Source organism: Bombus bifarius, unplaced genomic scaffold (genome assembly GCF_011952205.1).
Source record: "Bombus bifarius isolate JDL3187 unplaced genomic scaffold, Bbif_JDL3187 scf7180000007970, whole genome shotgun sequence".
Taxonomy (NCBI): Eukaryota; Metazoa; Arthropoda; class Insecta; order Hymenoptera; family Apidae; genus Bombus; species Bombus bifarius.
This window is the reverse complement of record NW_022884356.1, coordinates 6402511-6422080: the sequence shown is the minus strand read 5'-3', so window position 1 is coordinate 6422080 and position 19570 is coordinate 6402511. Positions and strand designations below refer to the sequence as shown.

General features: G+C 40.5%; 1 pseudogene; it reads right to left on the bottom strand.

Moving 5' to 3' along the window:
* Positions 1-17206: 17206 nt before the first annotated feature.
* On the bottom strand, positions 17207-18713 carry LOC117212402 (annotated as a pseudogene).
* Positions 18714-19570: the final 857 nt, after the last annotated feature.

Sequence of the window (19570 nt, the reverse complement as noted above, 5' to 3'; positions counted from 1 at the left end):
TTCCGACAGCTACCGGACCGCTTCGCGACGCATCAATTCGAATAAATTAGGCAAAGGCTTTTTCCCGTGGAACGAAGAGTACGTGTTTGAATTGTAGTATTAATCGGTTATTGGTACGGCGAATGAGAGTATGAGACATGCTCGTTTTTTTTTTTTTTCTTTGATTTATGACCGATCAAAGTCACAGGAACGTGATAGTTCGAAACTAGTCGAATGTGAAATTTATTGCGGTTAAGTAGTATTTGTAGATTCGTTTACAGAAATACATTAGCGATTTTTTTGAAGCTGTTAGTTTTCATTGTATCGTTCTGTCCGTGATATGAGATTGAAGCGAAGAAGATCCTTCGAAAATTATTTAGGGCATTGGCTAAGTCTTTGCTTCGTTAATAGATGAATTGAACGAGGAGATTTCAGGAAGAAATTGAAGTGTCCAAATTCTGAGATATTCTTGTTAATATCACTTTCCGTTATAGTATACAAATAGTACTCTATTTAATAATATATTTTAATTCGTAATGATAACTTTCGTAACAGTTGGAACGTTATAAATTCTTCTGCATTAAATTCTTGTCAAAATCATTTTTGCTGCGTGTTTAAAGCGAAACGAGAAGAAAAAAGCGAGAGAGAAAAAAAAAGAATATCAAATCCAGTTTACTTTTAATCAAGCTGCCGGCTAATTTACTCAGCGTGTGGCAGAATTTATGTAGGACAAGATAAGGACCCGTTTAACCGGATCGAGCAAGGTCCCTCGTATCGAAGAAGCAAAATATAATTTACAAGTGGATGTACGGTAACAGCGAAAAGTAACAGGCTCGCTTGCCGCTATTTCTCTGTAGATGGAACTAACTGCTGATAACGGCGAAGTGGAAGACAGAAGGAAGGGGAGACAGACCGAATTTGTCAGACTAACAAGGTGCTAGCTTCTCACCGCGGCGCGCCTCGACATCTGTAATACTCAAAGTTAATTTCCAACCGTTTCGAGAGGGTGACACAGACCGTTCGCCCGCAACAGATAGAATAGAGATCCGACAGTTTCTCAAGTTTCATCATTCTATAACGATTCTTCGTTCGAGAAATGATCGCCAGAAGAAAGGTCTTTTCGCCGGTATAAAATCGTTTGAACGTTCCACGCGTTAATTCCTTAAAAAACAAGAACTTCTTTCCATCATCGTTCCAATCTGTTTACCATATTTTTATCAAACCGTTTGAACTTCCCCTTACGAAGAAAATTTCCAACACAAGATCCCAAAAGTTATTGGGTCACCGATGCGAAGAAAGTAAAGAGTAGTTATCGTAATGTACGTTAATTCGGAGCTCAAAGAACCACGAATAGAACCTATACAGAGATAGAATGTCACAGAGGAATAGAGTATCGGCAAAGGAACGATTGGTGTGAAATCTCGTGGAAAATCCTTCATCGACCAAAAGCTACGATTCCAGGGTTGAGGAATGATTGGAGTTTGAGGTTAACAAAGTCGATGGGAAGCATCAGTTATCTCGTCGTCAATCTGACCGAAGGTAGTCTACGTATATCTACACGTAAAAGGGGACGGGAGGGGAGGGAGTGGGTGAAAGAGAGGTGTGGTGTGGGGGGTGGTGTCGGTGGTGTAGGGCTGTCAGGGATGCGGGGGCGGGTGCAGCGGTTTGGCGAGGACACCGGGTGGACTCGACGGCGCTGCCCGGCATCGACCAGAATATTATGGACTTATCAAGCCATCCTAATAGTCTCATCAGGATGCAAGCCTGCAGATCTCATCATCCTCGGCGTCCCTGGACCACGTACCTACGTAGGAACGAGCGAGCAATGGCGTTTCCTGGCGTAGATAGCGTTATAGGAAGTAATAGCGGACTGGTATGATTACGTGCTGTCCTAAGGCACAGACAGCGTCGTAGGACATTGCTGCGGGACCTGAGCAACGATCCATCTTCCTGTCTCTCCAGTACTCTCCACCTACATACGCGGTTCGGTCTTTTGCCCCTCTTCAGTGAGCGAACGTGCTCCAGTTACCGTGAAAACTCTTCGAGACGGCTGATTAGAGCTGCACACTGCATGCTTCTATCTACCTATTTAATTGAAGATCGCACGTTCGATACCATCATCAGCCGTCGTTCCAGTTCCGGATAGATAGAAATCCTCAGTGAATCTTTCGACCGTTTGAAGGAACTAGATTCGGAAAATTGATAATCTTAATGGACGAGCGACGTCTGTGATGAATGTGCAGCGAGAAAGTTATTTTAAGAGAAAGTTACTTCGTTATAAATTCCTTTGGAATTTTTTCTATACCGATAAGAAGAACGTGATTATTTGTTTTCACGTTTGAGGCTTTGGATTTTCCTATTTATTAGAATATTCTGTTTTAATTCCCTTTCCGATGTTCGATATCTGAATATCGAATCTGATATTTGTGGCTGATTTTGAATTTGGGATATAGTTTCATTATTTGAATATTTAAAAACATTTAAACATAAATAGCGTCGAATTGAGAATATGTATAAAAATATAAATAATTTTAATCACTGTGCACGGTTTTTATTGGTATAAAAAAGATATATAATAAAAATGTCTTACTACGTCAAAGAGTTACAGTAAAAATTTTCATTTTAAAAGACGATAGAAAAAATTAATCGTCGATGAATAAATTTGAAAGAAGCGAAATGAAAAAAGAAAGCGAACAAAAACCAGGGTCAGTTCGCAGCTATTCCTAGCGCATATTGCACAGTGTGTATACGCGCACGGAGAATTACATAGTTTTGGGATATATATTGTTGTTTAGTACGGTTTAGAATTTCCATAGATAACGGAGAATTATAACGGAGCCCCCTGTCACGCGACCGAGAAACTGCACGGCATATAGCTCGGAGTACGCGAGCGCTCGCAGACGTATAAATTGCTTCTTTCGTTCCAATTGCATCGCGAAGAAAAATTTTAATAACCAACTTTCACGCGTTTATCTTATAGAAAAGTATGATCAAAACCTGCTTTAGAATGCCTCGTTTTATAAACGTAAAATCACGTTTTATTTAGAACTATGTGTATAATATATTAATGTTCGTATTTTTTTTACGGATCTTCATTTATACGATAGAATGTAGCATAAACGAAGCAATATTGCGCATAAGAATCATCCCAATCCTCGATCCTCAGAAACGGAAACATCTAAAGATACAACCTAAAAGTAGCGTACGACCTCTTCTGCATGCATCATCTCTAAATAATCAACAGCAAGCATTTGTCAACGCAACAAGAAATTTATCTCGTTCTCAATTTCGATCTAACAGGCAAAAACGATCTAGAGGAGAGGAGGCGAGCGAGTTCTGAATCTCGCTCACCTGACCTCGTCATCTTTCCGTCAGCTCACTGACCCTTAGCCGCAACTAATAACTCCGCTTTTTCTTCAACCACGAACTACAAACTAATCTACGGCACACGTGCCCTACCTCGCTGCTATGCTATTGGCTGGTAACGGAAACTTGCAAGCTTGCTATATTCCAAAGACGCGCTCGTTCCAAGCGATACTCAAATAGAAAGAACCATCGAAACGAGTCGAGTGGATCTTTAGAAATGGGAACGAGTTACAGCGAGAGAACCGGAAGAACCTCGATTCTTTGGCCTGGTCAACGGACGAGACTTGATCGTTCAGCAGCCGAGAGGAGGTTAGGTTTAAGCAACTCTGTGAAAGTTGCGGACAGGGTCGGTTGGCCCGAGGGCGGTGGCAACTATTATAAACTGTAGCACCTCGAACTACCGCCTCCAGCCTTCCTTCTCTTCCTCTCCTCTGACCTCCTCCCCCGGTGCCCACCGTTTCCTCTGCCTCCACCTACTTTTCCTCTTCACCCCCGCCCGGACTCTTCACCCTCCGGCTCGAACCAACACCGCGTCTCCATACCGCCCCCATATAACCTAGGGTCCCTGCCGAACTAACCCACACCGTACAACTCTGCCTCGACTCAAGCTCTCTCGGACGTACCGCGTACCCTCTAATCAATCAACCCCCAGGCATTTCGACCGGTCCGCAGCAGGGATCGCGGCTTTCCAGTCTCCTCAGAGAGACGTCTCTCTATCTGGAAAGACGAGGTCGAGCGGGCCGGAGCCGCAGTAACCCTGTTGCTGCACACATACACCACCGGGGCCGCATAAACATCGAGCACCGACCGGAATCTCCATCGGCTGCGGGATGGAAGATTGAAAGACCGAACGGTCCACTGTCGACGACCCAGTTCTCGGTTACCCCTCGCGTACGGAAAGTAGAGACGTTTCACAGGTTTTCGGATATGCGAACAGGGTTACTTTGTCACAGTTTTATTACTTTGTCACACCTGTGGTAGATCGAAAGACGAATAAACGTAAAAGAATCGATACCATTTGAGTAAATATCCGTTACTTTCTTACTACCATGTACAAGTAAATTATAGTCAGACTCTAATTAGACAAGCACGCTATAAATCGTAAAATCATTCGCAATCTTGAACATCTTTCACGATCAAGATCGTTAGGAACTTTGATGGTATAGAAAAATAGTAAATAGTAATAGTAATAGTAATAGTAAATAGTAATAGTAATAGTAAATAGTAAATAGTAAATTTAGAAGTAATTGTTTGAAGAAAAGCTAGTATCGCAAGTATCGGTTTTCTTGTTTAAATACATCTCATTAACCAACTTACGTGAATCTTATAGCGATATATCAAGCTTATATAAATCTAGATTATCTCAAACAATATTATATCTCGAGCGTACTTTAATTAATAACATTATCTCTGATATAACATACATGATATCCACGGATGCCTTTATATATTTCGACCGAGATGTAGAGAATGAACGAAAGATGCCAGAGTTCGGCGATTATTTGCACGATTGGATGACAGGCATTGTTCTTTAGGATAGCGAACGGTGCCAGGCACAGTGTAGGTAATAGGTAATTATCAGAGTGCAATTTTGCCCAGCAGCCAATCCCATTCATTTCCTCGATATCTTGAAACGAACGAGCCGTGCCCCTCCTCCGGGTTTCGCCCGCACGATCGTACGTTGCGTTCCAATATCTACCGTTTTCTACCATCGATTCCGCCCTACAGGCTGCTACGACATAACTATAGGCGCAAGAGGAAATAGAGTAATTATAAGGAAATGACGGGCGTTGCCTGTGTGGTGGCCAACATTGAGACCCGTGCGTGGATTCGCGTTCTCTTTGGTCACGCTTCCCTTCCCATTGTTTGCGAATCGAAATGTAGCAATATCGTATGGAGCATCGGAAACGTGGGAGAAACTTGTACACCGATTATCGGAGAACGTTCAAATAACGATAAATTTTATCATCTTTTCGAAACTCTCTTAAGAAGTCGCGAGAAATTTTCGCGGCAATAATTGGTAAAAAGAATTATTTTTACGCTAAGTTCCAAAAATTAAATTTTTCACTTTTTTGTGGAGATCTTAAGGTTGCTGCGCATGAGACGTCGCACATTTCAAGCAATTGATACCATGCTTTAACCTTATAACAAAATATTTTTCTAAGAATACACGTCGTTGATAGAATATCTTCGTTAAAGAAAAATTAAAGTTCCAACATATATTACTTTTCAAAAATTCAAATTACAAAATTTCGATGTTAGCTTCGCGATATTTTATCTTTCAAACCAACTATGTACCAATAGTAACTACGATGATAACAAAGAATTAAAACGTCATAATTCCTTTTATCTATACTTTTATAATTAAATCGTATTACACTAAAAAAATAAGCAAATATTCAGACGGTTTTGTGCGACAATATAGAAAATACAGGATGATAGGAAAACGTGCAATCTCTTTCGTTCAACGTTGCCTGGAAATCCGTAGTGGAAGCAAAGCAGCTGCAGTGTGATCGAAAGTAATTATATTAATTGCATTGTACATCCCCGAAGCTGTTGCATGAGGTATTGGTTCGTCGCCTCTTCGGTTGGCATGGTCGCGTGTGCGTGCGCGTGTGTACCAATGCCTGGAATATTTGTGTGTCGAGGCTTGCGTACCAGCGCAGGCAAGTGTCGAAGGGAACTAAGTGTGCAATTAAATGTTAACGAATTAACGTCTGCTCGAGACATTGTGGAGGAATGTCTTGTTAAATAAATGCGGACTTGCTCCGCAAATGTAATTTGAAAGCTTGATGCAAGGTGGATTTATACGAATCTACAAATCGAATAAATGGCACTCATTTTCTTCAGGTATGCTGGATATCTGTAAAATACTTCGTTGTATACGGTACGCTGATCTTTTGTAATTTCGTTAACAATAGCATAAATAGGAAAAATGTTAATTAAGATTTTATCAACGGGTAGCTTCTGCGCGATGATTTGTTCGAAAAATTTACACGAACAATGATTCTGTTCAGATTCGATTGAAATTGTCGTAAGATTATATTAAAATGAAATAGCTTACGGTCGTGTTAAAGAAGCTCCGACTATTACGTCTACGTCGTCCGTACATTATTTATATAACATTATTTAAATTACATTGTAGCTTATAAGAGACATTCTAGTCGATCCGTTACATCGATATTTCTTATTGAATCTCAGTTTAATATCTAAACAAGCCTTTACGAGTCTGATGGATAAATAAAGGAAAGAATACTTAAACAACTTTCAAATATACACTCCGGAAAAATGCAGGCATTTAAACAGCACATTATGAAAATCCACAAGACCACTGAAATCAATAAAAATTTAACATTAACAAATGAAACCAACTGTACGCGTGGAAAGGTAGCAATTCGACAATTTTGCTGACACGTCTTTTATGTTATAACACGATTTCTCTTAAACTTTGGTCTAGCTACGAGACTAACCACAGCATGCAAAAGCTGGCAAACACCTGCTGGTAACGGTCCACTAATCTCCGAACTTGAATAATGGAGACTGTGCAAACTGCAGCAAAATATTGCATCCCGAACAGAGCGGCGGGGTCGGGGTGAGCTGATGTATCGAGCCAGTTGTGTCTTGAAACAGGGCTAGATAGCGGGCAAATGGTATCCTTAAAATATTCAATACGCTGAAAGATGTTGTTCGCACCCGGCCAGAGCGAATCCAACTTGCTGTACTTGTAGCCGTCTCCACGTGTCCGTGTACGTTTGCACACGTGAATACGTGTACTTTGGCGTGCGAACAGCGAAGCCGCCCTGAGTTTGCCAGAACGAAACTACGCGCGTGGTCTGGATGCATGCAACTTTGACTAGATTAACGCTGCATTATTCAGCTAATTAACTGCTAGAAACGCTTCTCCCAGTGTTTTCGGTATCTCCCTGAAAACAACGTCGTTTGTCTTGCGCCTCCGCTCTGATCGTGAGACACTCCGCCGTTACGCTCTGCTGCCACTGTAGGCTCAAGGCTGGCTTATTTCAGTTGCCCGCGTATAAGTTAGCTGCAGTAAGAACCGGGGAGCTTTCACGCTTCGATCTACACGACGAACTTGCCGCGCTACTGTTCCTACGATATTGATGTTTCGCGTCTTCAAATGAAATAACTTTCACACACGGTACATACAATGCTCAAGTTCGGAGATTAATTTTGAATAGTATTCTAGATAATATTTTTGAAAGAACAAATACACGGGGTAATTATAAAGTTGAAAGTATCGCAGAAACGAATAGGAGACGTTTCCTTGTGCAAAAGTAAATTAAAAGTATGGAATAAAAAGTTTGTGTCCGAGTCGAGTGAGACTGTAACGTCTGTTGTCTTTATCCACAGTATCGATTTTTACGAGTTGCTGGATTCGAGTAAGCATAAAAAAATTTTTGTGAACGACGTTCTTCGATGCTTTTCGCTATGTAAATGCATGCGTACGTAAAGAATTTCTAAAAAGAATTTTCTCCAAACTAAAGCCTACCAAAGTCAAAACGAAGAATTTTACTCCTAAATTTTCATTTATTTTTGCATAAAGAATCGCTTCCTCTTCGCTTGTACGACACTTTCAGCCGACATATTTTCTACGCTGTGGTTTGCAAAACAGAAGTCTATTACTCGGAATTTGTGGTAAAGTTCCGCGCAAACTAATATCGATAAGTAAATATATGCAAGAGATAGTTGATCGGTGCTTTGATGTTTCCTAGCACAAATTACAAGGATCTAAGTAAACCAAGCGTCGGTTAATTACTATTTGGCTGAGAACTGCGTTGGCCAAAGCGTATAATGCACGAATTAGAAAATTCAACGAAACCAAGTCTTTTTGATTTGAAGTTTAACACGGCGAATATTCAGTTTCAATTTCCCAGGACGGCATCAAAAGGAAAATCATGTCTATTCCGAGTACACGAAACGTATCAAATGTTACAACCGCCATCTTCTTCGAGAACATTAGACGATATTGCACTGACGTTCAGCGTTTCCTCTCAAGCGCGAGCTCTCCAAACTTTGGGCGAATCGAGGATAGAGCAACAGACGGAGAGAAGCAGCAACCGAGAAACGAGAAAGCTGAGGGCAAAGCAGGAGGAATGGCTGAATATTCCTCGAGGACGAAGCTGCAGTGGCCGGTAGCATGGACGTCTAAGCGCACGCTGATTTAGGAACTAAGGTATAACGCTAATATAGAGCTATCTTCCTACGTACGTACAGACATACAGAATACACATACAAACGCAGTAAACGCGCCTTTTGCAGAATATACACGGGTATTTACCAAAACTATCGCGAAAATTATTTATGCCTCTTTGACAATTTATATTTTAGAAGTTCGAATTTTACTCTGCATTTATACAAAGAACTTGTTTTACGTGGAAAAAATAACAGATTGAACGATAAATAGCGTAAACGTGCATGTTATTTCTAACTTTATACGCAGACAGAATAATTCGTAGGAAGTAAAGTTAAGTACAGTTCGAATAGAAAGATAAATGGATATTATGGACTTCTCTTTCACGATCTTACCGAAACTGTCACTACATAGCATACAACTTACGATTTGAAAAATTTTACTAACTCAATTGTACAAGAGGGTCCAGACTTCGATATCGATATAAAAAAAAGAAGCGTAACGAAACTGTGAGTACACCTTCGCGTGCTGGATCGACCACTTCTCGTACGAGTCTTTGCCAGCGAATGCGATCAAACATCGCGGTGAAGATACGGTTGTTGAATCAAGCGTTCGAAGGAGACGTCCCTGGGAGTTTGACGTCAGAACGATACCACGAAAGCATTTCGTGGGAATTTGAAGGTATACGAAGGTATACGAGACCACGAGCATTCTCTCTGGAGGGCAAACAAGCAAGCTGCAAGTAGTGCGATCGCGTTATGTTGCAGACTAGAACTCCCGTTAGTCGCGTGTGTGTGGGTACATACGGGGACCCTGTACACCCCCAGGAGCCACCCCGTTGTTCACCTCCGCCTCAACCAGGGCCCCTTCCAACATTCAACCCTTCCTTATTGCAAGTTCTACGGTTCGTGCATTAAACTATGGAGTTGCCCAGGCATCGACCCAGCCCGACCACCTACCATCTGGATATGCGGCCCGCGCGCATATACGCTATGTACATTTCTAATCAAGCGATATTGTAACTGCGGTCTAACCTCCAAACACCACGGCCTCCAGCAGCGCCTCTATTCCCGTCTTCCCCGCCGCCCCCAACCGTCGACGTCGTTGCTCCCTCCATACACTCTTCGTTCGGCCCCCTGCACCCTCCCGTTTTATCTTCTACAACTTTATCGAGCTTTCTTCATCAGCTTCAACGATTTACCAGGCTAATAATGTCAGTGGGTGTTTGAACGATCTGGAAGATTTGCAGAGGAAGGTTACAGTTGTAAACCTAAAAGATGAGATTCTTTTGGAAGTTTTCGGGTCGATAGAGGATACGGACGTGAGAACCAGGGAATTTAGGTGAATCAGAAGACTCGCGAAAGAAGTTTGGTGATCTAGAAGTTCCGATTATTTTGGAACTGTTTGGACCTGTCTTCTTGTCAACTTTTCTAGAAATATTAATATTGAAATCAGGCGAAAAAAACGTATGCAGAAATCTGTGTGTTTTCTTTTTCTTTGCTGCTTCCTCGTTCTTCGGTGAACGATTAGATCGATGAATTTTTGAAGTAAAAACGGTGTTAAATTGATAAAATTTAAATGTAAAAAGTTAAAGATTGTAGCTATTAGAAATGAAATTAATTTTACATCGTAGATATCGCACAGACGTTAGCCGTTTAAAAAAATATATAAGAGCGCACGTGAAGACATCCTCGTAAAGGCATTGTTCAGCAACGAGGGAATTTTAGGTTTTGCAAAAGGAGGAACTCCGAACGTGTTATTGATATCGAGTTCTTCAAGTCAAACAACGTATATCGACAAACGGAATTGCGGTTTGTGTCTTCGACCAATCCCCTCTCTGTGCGAATTTCTCGGAAAATCAACGGACTCTGCTACTACCATTCCTAACCCATGCAAATATGGCTGCTACTGCGTCGTGACTGCAATCGACTCGAAATGGAATTCGTGTGCAATCGTAGTTGAAGTTATGCAATCACGAAGACCGCCATAATCGTGGAATAAGACATTTAATGAAAAGCTAAGCGCGCAGACCATCGGCCAATTGGTAGCAAAGTCGAAATTAATTTTAAAATGAAATTCAACGGGTGCAATGGATTCAATTACACGCACGTGTTTTTCCCCCTTTCAGAGGTGAAACTGAAATTCTACAGCGGACTATCGTCTCTTTATTGAACGAATAAACCAAGTACAGGTAACTTTCGTACAACGGAGAGTTAAGTTTCAATAAAATGTCGCGTTATAAAAATCGCATTACGCGAGATCCAGGTTACGTTACCTTGCAAAAACGATCCTGTCAAATAAAATGTAAATTTTATTTACCAAAAAAATTACGAAATATATTGTAATTCGACGTCAATTTTTTTATATCCGTTTCCAGAAAAGTTTGGTGTAAGAAAGGTGTAAAGAAACGAAGATTCATTCAATCAGATAAGGTGTACATGGAGAATGGAGCTTCGTTTCAATAACATTTCTACAGAGTTACTCGTAGGGAAAATTCCATTGAATATAGGGGTCCATTTTGTACGAAGTTATTTGACGCTCGATTAATGATACGAACATTACGGTACACGCCCACCCTAAACCCATGTCTCAACCCTTACACGGCTAAGTACCATCGTGGTATTATGCGATTTTGCGAACGATAGATCCGCATAATCCGTAAAGGATCGTGACCGAGAGAGAGGGCTGCGTAGGTGAAAAGTTGAGAAAGACACAGCAACCCCTCGTGTTGTGTGTAATCGTTTAATCGCCAACCCCATAGAAGCTATGTCTGTTTATCTTTTACTTATCATTCGTACTAGAAATGAAGACTGAATATTTTTCATTTTTTACATATTCTTTTAAAAGTTGTAGAAATTTTAAAAGTTCACGTTCGAGAATTCGCTAACAACAAATAATGGGAGCACTATTAATTTTATTTTGTTTCGAACAACGAATTTATACAAATTCAATACACTTTTGCATATTTAAATTTCCCATAAATTCACGAAAATCGGCATTCTTATAATATTCGGATCGGATCGTTTAGATTAAAGGATTATATAAAACATCAAATTATTAAAAATTTAACGTAAATATAAGAAATTTAGTTGAAAATATTTGTACATTAGAAAGGAATATTTCTCATACAAGTTACGTATCCAAGATACGAAACTCCGCTGCTCGAAACAGGTCCATGGCAGACAAGGAGTTAGCAGATCTGTTCACAGCATAACTGTTTTCGTGAAAACCTGTTCTATCGGAAAGTTACTCTGGACCGCGTATTTTTCTCACGGCATTTGACCACCAGTCATCTTACGAAACGCGTACAAGATGCGTGGAAAGATATCCACCCTTGACGAGTTCGGGGGGATGAAACTGGCCGGGGCAGATTTAATAACTTTCAACGATTTTGCATATGACAATTCGTTTGCCATGCTCGACCACTGGCTTTTGCAATTTTTAAACATTCAATGTCATTTTTATTTGATTAATAAATTTTACAAAAATTCCATATTTTTTTATATACGTGGAAAATAATGCAAAATTAAACAGTAAGAATTTCATGACATAAAATGAATATCAATAATAGAAGAAATATTATTGCAGAAGTGTAGCAATAAACAATGGCAACTAAAGTATTATACGTGAAATAGGAACAAAGATTTATGACGATACTGATAAAATGTAACAGACGTATTATTATAAATAATTAATATTCAAATTCTACGTTATCTATCCACAAGCTTTTTCATTCTGAGATATTTATTGTAAAAGTACTTAAACAGCAAAAGAGTAGCTAACAGGAAAAATTAACGAGCAGTATAAACTCATTTAAAATAAGCTATTACTACGAATATTAAAAATTACATGAAATAATTAAATAAGTCGAACAAACTGAACTAGCCATTACCTTCAATGCAACAGTACTAAAAATCTATCTCCATTTCTGCTCCCGACAAGTTTACAGTTTGCAAATCCCTCTTCACAAGTATACAACTATAAACCTTGTTACTATGAATAATGCATTGACAAAACGCAAACCGCACTCGTAAATGCGCATAAAAATGATCCCTACCACAAACTTTACCACGAAGGTTGCAAAACTTCTCGATCATTTTGTCCACGTAGGTAAACGAGTTATCGTGTTATCCGTTACCCGTCAAAGAAGAAGAAAAGGCAAAGAAAGAGAATAAAAATAGACAATTTGTTTTGGAAATTCGAGAAGAGAGCATCGATAGCTTGATACTATGACGCGTATCCGAAGATAAAAAGGAACCTGTTCTTCCGAAGGCTAGGGGTGACGCAGCGCTGGACCACCCTACGTTCTCACGGTGTCGCGGACCAATGGACATCATCCGTGCAGCCGAGAAAAAAGAGAACAAGTCTTCGCGGGGTGGGGAATGTTTAGAATTTGAAAAAGAAAATTCCACTTCCTAATTGCGTGCATTAACGGCAAAGAACTGGTTCCGCGTATTTCAAGAGACGAAAATCTGGGTCTGTTGGTCAGTATCGGGGATGCTGCGGTCCACGCAGCATCCCTCTTGCTCGTAAAGTAATTTTTCATAATCCAACAGTTTGTAACAGTTCTCGACCGTCGTGACAAACTACATTACTCGGCTCATAAACAAATTTTTATTACTCGTTTCGATACGTTTCGACACCGATAAAATATAATTTCTTTGGACGATTTAGTAGTAAAGTATTTTATGTGTAAAGTTTTACGGTTCTGTACAATTTAGTGTTTGGAAAAACTGAAGAAACAGCGACTTCGATGATCGTTCTACATCTCCGTTACTATAATGGTGAGTATTTTTTAATTTTTCTTACGTAACGCTATCAACTAAAATTATCATATCGTCTTGTAGTGAAATATAGATTAGGTAAAAGAAAGTGTTGATTACTTGATACATTTTTACTTAAAACGAAAAGAATACTTCTCTGTAATAATTCTCTAACAATAATTCTACAATATAGTTCGCTAAAATCGATATTATTTAATCACATCTCATTTTACAATATTCCATCGTCTCATTCAAAATTTCAAATTTACCAAATTTTTATTACAATTCCTTTGTTTCTCTAAACGATTTCATATAAACTACCAATAACTTCGAGTGTTCTAACCAAATCAATTAAAACGATCGCATACTTTTACCTAACGATATAACGATTTCAAAAAGCATCGTCGAGACGTACAGTTTAACAACTCTGTCTGCCACCTTTTATCACGATCTATTATTAAATAACAACCGTAATGTGATATCGATTCGATAATTGAAATTCGAAAGGAAAAAGGAAGAACAGCGATTCGGAGAGTTAAATTCGCAACTTTAGCGTAGGAATTGGTCAAGCAACTTCATTGAAACAAAATATCGAACTCTCTATCGAAACATTATATTCCGACGGAGCAAGCAAAGGTGCTCCGGAGTAATATTCGACGCAAAGCAATATCGCGTTACATGCAGTACCATGTTCGATACTCGTGACCGAGCCAGTTTAAGGTTAGAATTATTGATCTAATACTCTGAGGAAGCTAAGCCGAGTGTCTACGTCGGCCGTGAACGTATCTTATATTTCCCATACCACCGGCCACCCCCAACTGAGCTCAAAGCCTCGAGCTTCGCAGCCCCAAAAGGAACCCAATAATTAATCGCGTCCCAAGCGAAACACCCTCGAATAGAGGCAGTCTATCACTAGATGCTAAATAGATTCTCTATACAGTTAGGTCGAGACATATAAAATCATATCATGATTATCAGTTTCTTCGACTATTCTTCGAAACACGTGACGGGAAACCCTTGGTATATTCCAGTTTCCTGACATTTATTTCCGAGAGAAAAGCAGAGAGACAAAAAGCTCTTCTTTTACTTTCTTCCTGTCTGATGAAGGAAAGGGTTCATAAGCGTATTTTATTTAAATTACTCAAGTACCGTTTCTTTTTCCTCTCGGTTAAAAAGTTACGTTCGGTTTTTTGCCTTTCCGAATAATACGTTTCACTTTAGTAATTCTAAGTAGAGCGAAAGATTTTTACATGTGACTGAATTGCTTCTCGGATACAAAGAATATAGTAGCAATTTAACGCGAATCTAGACATTTCGCGTTCTTTAATTTAATCTGACCGAGGATGTATCGGAATGTAGAAATAAGATTAAACACATCTGTTCGTCTTTCGAATTGTTCGAACTATTATCTTTGTCCTTTCAAACTTGAATTCTTTCTTAGCCTGCAGTAAAAATGTACAAGATTCCTTAAAATAGTATATCCTTTTTCCGAATATACACATATATAACAAAATTACTCGTGTTCAGTTAAACAATAACGATTAAGAAACCTAATTTTCTCCCGACTTGCGAAAGATCCTACAAATTCCACAGCGGATAAATCGTAAAAAAGCAAATACGGTTTACCACGTGAAAAGATGGAAGTGAATACTTTGGAAAAGTATAGTCGATCGGAAGCAATTAGGAACACGAGGTCGCGCGAGCATCGACAAACACCGGCAAATTAGATACATACGCGGAAAGGGGTTGAACCTTAGACGAAGTGTTAGGTCGGTCAAGCCAGGTTGGAAACTACGTGCGGCCGGTGATTACGTCGATCGTCGAAAGAACAAACTCCGGATTGGATTAAGCACACGGCTGCACCGGCACCTTCCCCATTTACTGGCCGTGGCCGGCGCCGCCGCCACGGTTTACCATAAAGTTTACAACTTCTGTCAAGCTCCGTGGCTGCTGTAACCGTACTAGAATGACGACAGACCGACCCTTTGGTCGTCGGTGTCCCTCTACGATCCGCACACTTATGTCCACCCATACTGCACCTTACGACCATGTATGCACACGCTCAACGGCTCTGCATCGGTAAACTTAACGATTACGCTCATTGTCCGTCGAAAACCTCCTGATCGCTCGCAATTTGGGTGAATCTCGATTCTAGAACGGATACTTAATCGTCCCGAGTGTTCCTATTGACGTTGGACGATGAAAATTTCGATTTAAGAGAAGTGATACGTGGATTTGAAGGTGTTTACTGCTTTAAGGAATAATATATTATGTTTTCTTGGTGGATAGATTAAAGGAAGTGATTCTTTGTTGTATTTTCATGTGATTTCTTTTTTTGAGATACGCTATTCAGATACGTTTGTTTCTAGCGATTAGCCAAAGAATCAAAAAGTAGAATAAAATAAACGTGTTAAAATGAATTTACAATCTATCCGTTAAAAGAGTAAAGACAAATGATCAAAGTTACACGCAAACTCGTTAAGATTCAAAATTATATTAAATTACCGACAAGATAGCTGCGAAACTATCGAACAACTTCCCATTTTCAACGAAGAAGAATCCAATACCAAAAATCGACGTCATTAGATACGCACGAAGAAGCATACGAAACTACCATCGTAACTTGCATGGTGGAGCAAACGAAGCCTCTAGGCTAATCATAATGAAACGCAGCATCCCCCTGCAACGGACGGTTCGCCTGGGTCTTTCGGCACGAGGGTCGGTCATCCACCCTCTCCTTAATTCACAACTAAGATGGCAGTCGGTCTGTCGGCCATTTAGTTTCGCCGTCCCTCCAGCACTTCTTACGCCGATAAAAGCTCACCGCAGCTAGGCGTCGGGGCTTGTTGGAGTCACAGACAGTTGCAACGGGGGACGTGAGAACCGTACAGTCATCGACTCCGTGTAACATCGGGGCCAGGATAATTTTCTCAATTTCACAGTGTCTCCCGCGGGGTCAGTCGTTAAGGGCTCTAAGTGAGATTCCAGGGGTTGAGAAAGGTTTCGGGAAAGGGCTGGTAAGGGTTAGACCGTAAGATAGTTTGATAGGCTTGGTTGCCAGGAGACCTCTAAGGCCCTAGCGTGCCTACCTAATGCCGAGAAAGGCTGCTGCGAATACATATGTACTTCGAGCTTATAAGTGATCCCGCCTATGTATCTGCTACAGCACAGCCTATCTATCGGGCAGAACCGGGAAACAGCAAATATCGATGCAAATTAAATGATGTTCCTGCCTCAGAGAAGTTAGGCTTTAAGGATCGTACAATAGACTGTTAATGTTTAAGAGAATTCTGTCTCTCGATAGTCTAGGAACGTCCACGCCGAATAATATGGGATCTATAGAGAGGTCGGAACGTAAAGCGTTCCCAATGCGAGAGTTTTGCAAGGAAGTTAAAAATTTTCTCTGGGACGGTACGAGAGAACAATCGCTACGGGACTAGCCGAGGTATCGAGTAACCGATGGTGGAAGTGGAACAATCGAGCGAACTAGAACAATTCGTCGGAAACTTGTTGAACTTTCTTCAACGCGTGCACCGTACCTCGATGAGCCCCCTCGAAGTCAAACGTGTCGAACGAATATCGAATAGATGAGCGACAATAGACGACGCGAAGTTGAAATAATCAAAATAGAACGATGAAATTAGGAATGGAAACCATCTAATGCAACGTAGACATAGTGCTAATAACTACGATTTTGATCGCTCGATTCATAAGAATAAGCATTTTTTTATGTACTCTATAACGTTTCAACGCGTTAATTTATAATACTATTGACGAAATTTTGAATCTTGTTGTTCTGTATCAATGAATATAATGATAAAAAGAACTTCCAATATCGCATCACAATTTATGTTAAGGGAACTGGAGAGTTAAAATATTCTATGGTGAAGGATCAAAAAGTAGAAATTTTATATACGAGATTCGATCGATAAATTAAAGATACTAAAGATAACGAGCACTGAAAGAGCGAAAAATGATCTCACGTAGGTGCATCGCTAACGATTCACCATGGATTTCTTGCATGAACGATTTTAGCGAGCCGGCATTAATGTTGTATAATGTACTGACATGCATACCTGACAGACAACGAGTATAAGGCTACAGATACTCTCGTGGCCAATGGCTGAACGTGGTAGTCCTGTACAGAACAGTTTTACCGATAAGACCCGGCGTGTTTAACAGCCGCCGGCTAAAGCACCGCTTCTCCACCCCCGCGCTCTCTTAACCACCACGTTCATTCACCATGGGACGTAGACTGGGTGTTACATTCTATACACGCACAGAACTAGATTCTATAAAACTGTCGCAGCTATGACGTCAGAAACGACCGACATGGTTGCGGTTTAGCGGTGAAAGTTGTCTCGCATGGTGGAAAACGCGAGATTTCTGATGCTTCTTGATTTTCCCTCTAAAGAGAATACCTGTGACAGGAAATGTGAATTTTTCCACTTCGTAACCGAACTCTAATTGAGCAGCGAATCAACGCCAATAACCTACGACGAATCGCAATTTCGATGAAAAATATGAAAACGAAATGATTACAAATTATAAAAAGAGAAATGAGTTAATGCTTTGCAACGTATAAAATTGGCATAAAACAAACAAATCATCCTCTGGCGCAAAATTAACGATCGTTAAAGAGTAGATGTAGCACGCGAACAAGTGCAACAAATCCATGCAAGAAATCCCATTGAAGCTCGGTATAAATCTCGCGGTCGAGTAAAAAAGAAGTTTTTCAAGGTTACGCTCGGAAGCGAGAAAAGGGAAAAAGAAAAAAAAAAGGAGGGAGGAACAGCTGAAAGGCGGGTTTTCTTCGGTCCAGCGGGACTCGCACAGCCAGCTCCTGGAGCGCAAGAAACGACCTTAGACCTGGATCAATAGAAGAAGGGGGGTTGGTACTCTCCTAGAGGAGAGGGGCGGGTGTAAGGGGTGAACGAGCAGCAAAGGAGGGGGTAGCAGCCAAGAGGGTACTGGCGGTAAGAGGTATGGAAGGGGGTGAAGTGGAAAAATCTTAGGTTTCCCGCACGGTGGCGGAGGGAGACTGCTCGAGGATCTAGGTGGGGGTAACCTTAGACAAGAGGCGTGGTCTGTTCCTATTCTCACCCCCGGGTTTCCACGGAGAAGCAACCCTTATAGCCGACGTGGAGGCCATGGACGTCAACTAGTATGATCACGAGAACAGATGTCGAGATCGTGCGAGATAACCGTGTAATATCCTTAAAATTCCCGTTTCTTCCACCCCTTTGCTCGTATCTTCCTCGCGTTCTCGAAATTTTCTTCTTTCCCCGAAACGTTTCTTCTCTTCGTCCTTTGGCCCTGTGCCAACTTCTCGTACGTCCACTGAACGGCCCTTTTCGCACCAAGAGAATCGCGTTCACGATGGAATTCAGCACCGAGAACCGAGCGGACAACGCGTCTACAGCAACGTCGAACGAGAGTCTCGCGGCGGAGCTTTTTTATCGGCTAACCGGTAGACGAAGCTCGAAGAGTAAAACGAACCCGTGGCAGCCGTGCTTTTTTACGGCGCATGCGGGCGTTTCAGCAGGAACGAAGTGGGGGTCAAAAGAGAATCGAACTCGACCGCTTGTTTTCCACCCTTCGTCCCGCGGCCTCGATTACGGTAACGGATTTTATTTGGGGAAACTTCGGCGACGCGGATCAGTTATCGATCCGGCATAAAATCGTCGGAAAAGGGAACAGATAATATCCTGACCTAGAATCGCGATAAACGAACGGACGAACGTTTCTTAAACAGAGTGAGAATAGATTCGATGAAGACGTATTTAACTCTTTGGGTTGTAATTTTATATATAAATTTGCGTTATAATGTAATGTAATATAATAGAATATAATACAAATATAAATATAATTTAGCGAATTCTAAAAAAATTTTACTAGATTTTTATGCAACGTTCATAAGATCATAAACCATTTAACTGTTCTATTTATTTCTACCCTTAATGGTGTTGAATTTCTCGAAATACAGGTGACTTACTTCCGTCTATTCGTGCCAATGAGATCATATCAGAAATCATGAATTCGAAGATAAATTCCAATGTTCCTTAAATTAATTTAACTAACTAAAATACATCCATGACACGTAATGTTTTTGTGCTGTGGTTATAGAATTGTTTAATCCAATAGGCAAAAGATATCTGATTTGTCGTAAAGTAAATAACACACTACATTTCCAACAAAAAAAAAAAAAAAACTAGAATAGTAAAATAATCTCTATAGGTACTATAAAACACTACTTCTATAGATGTCGATGCAACAAAATGTAGATTTAACATCAAAAAAAAAAAAAAAAAAA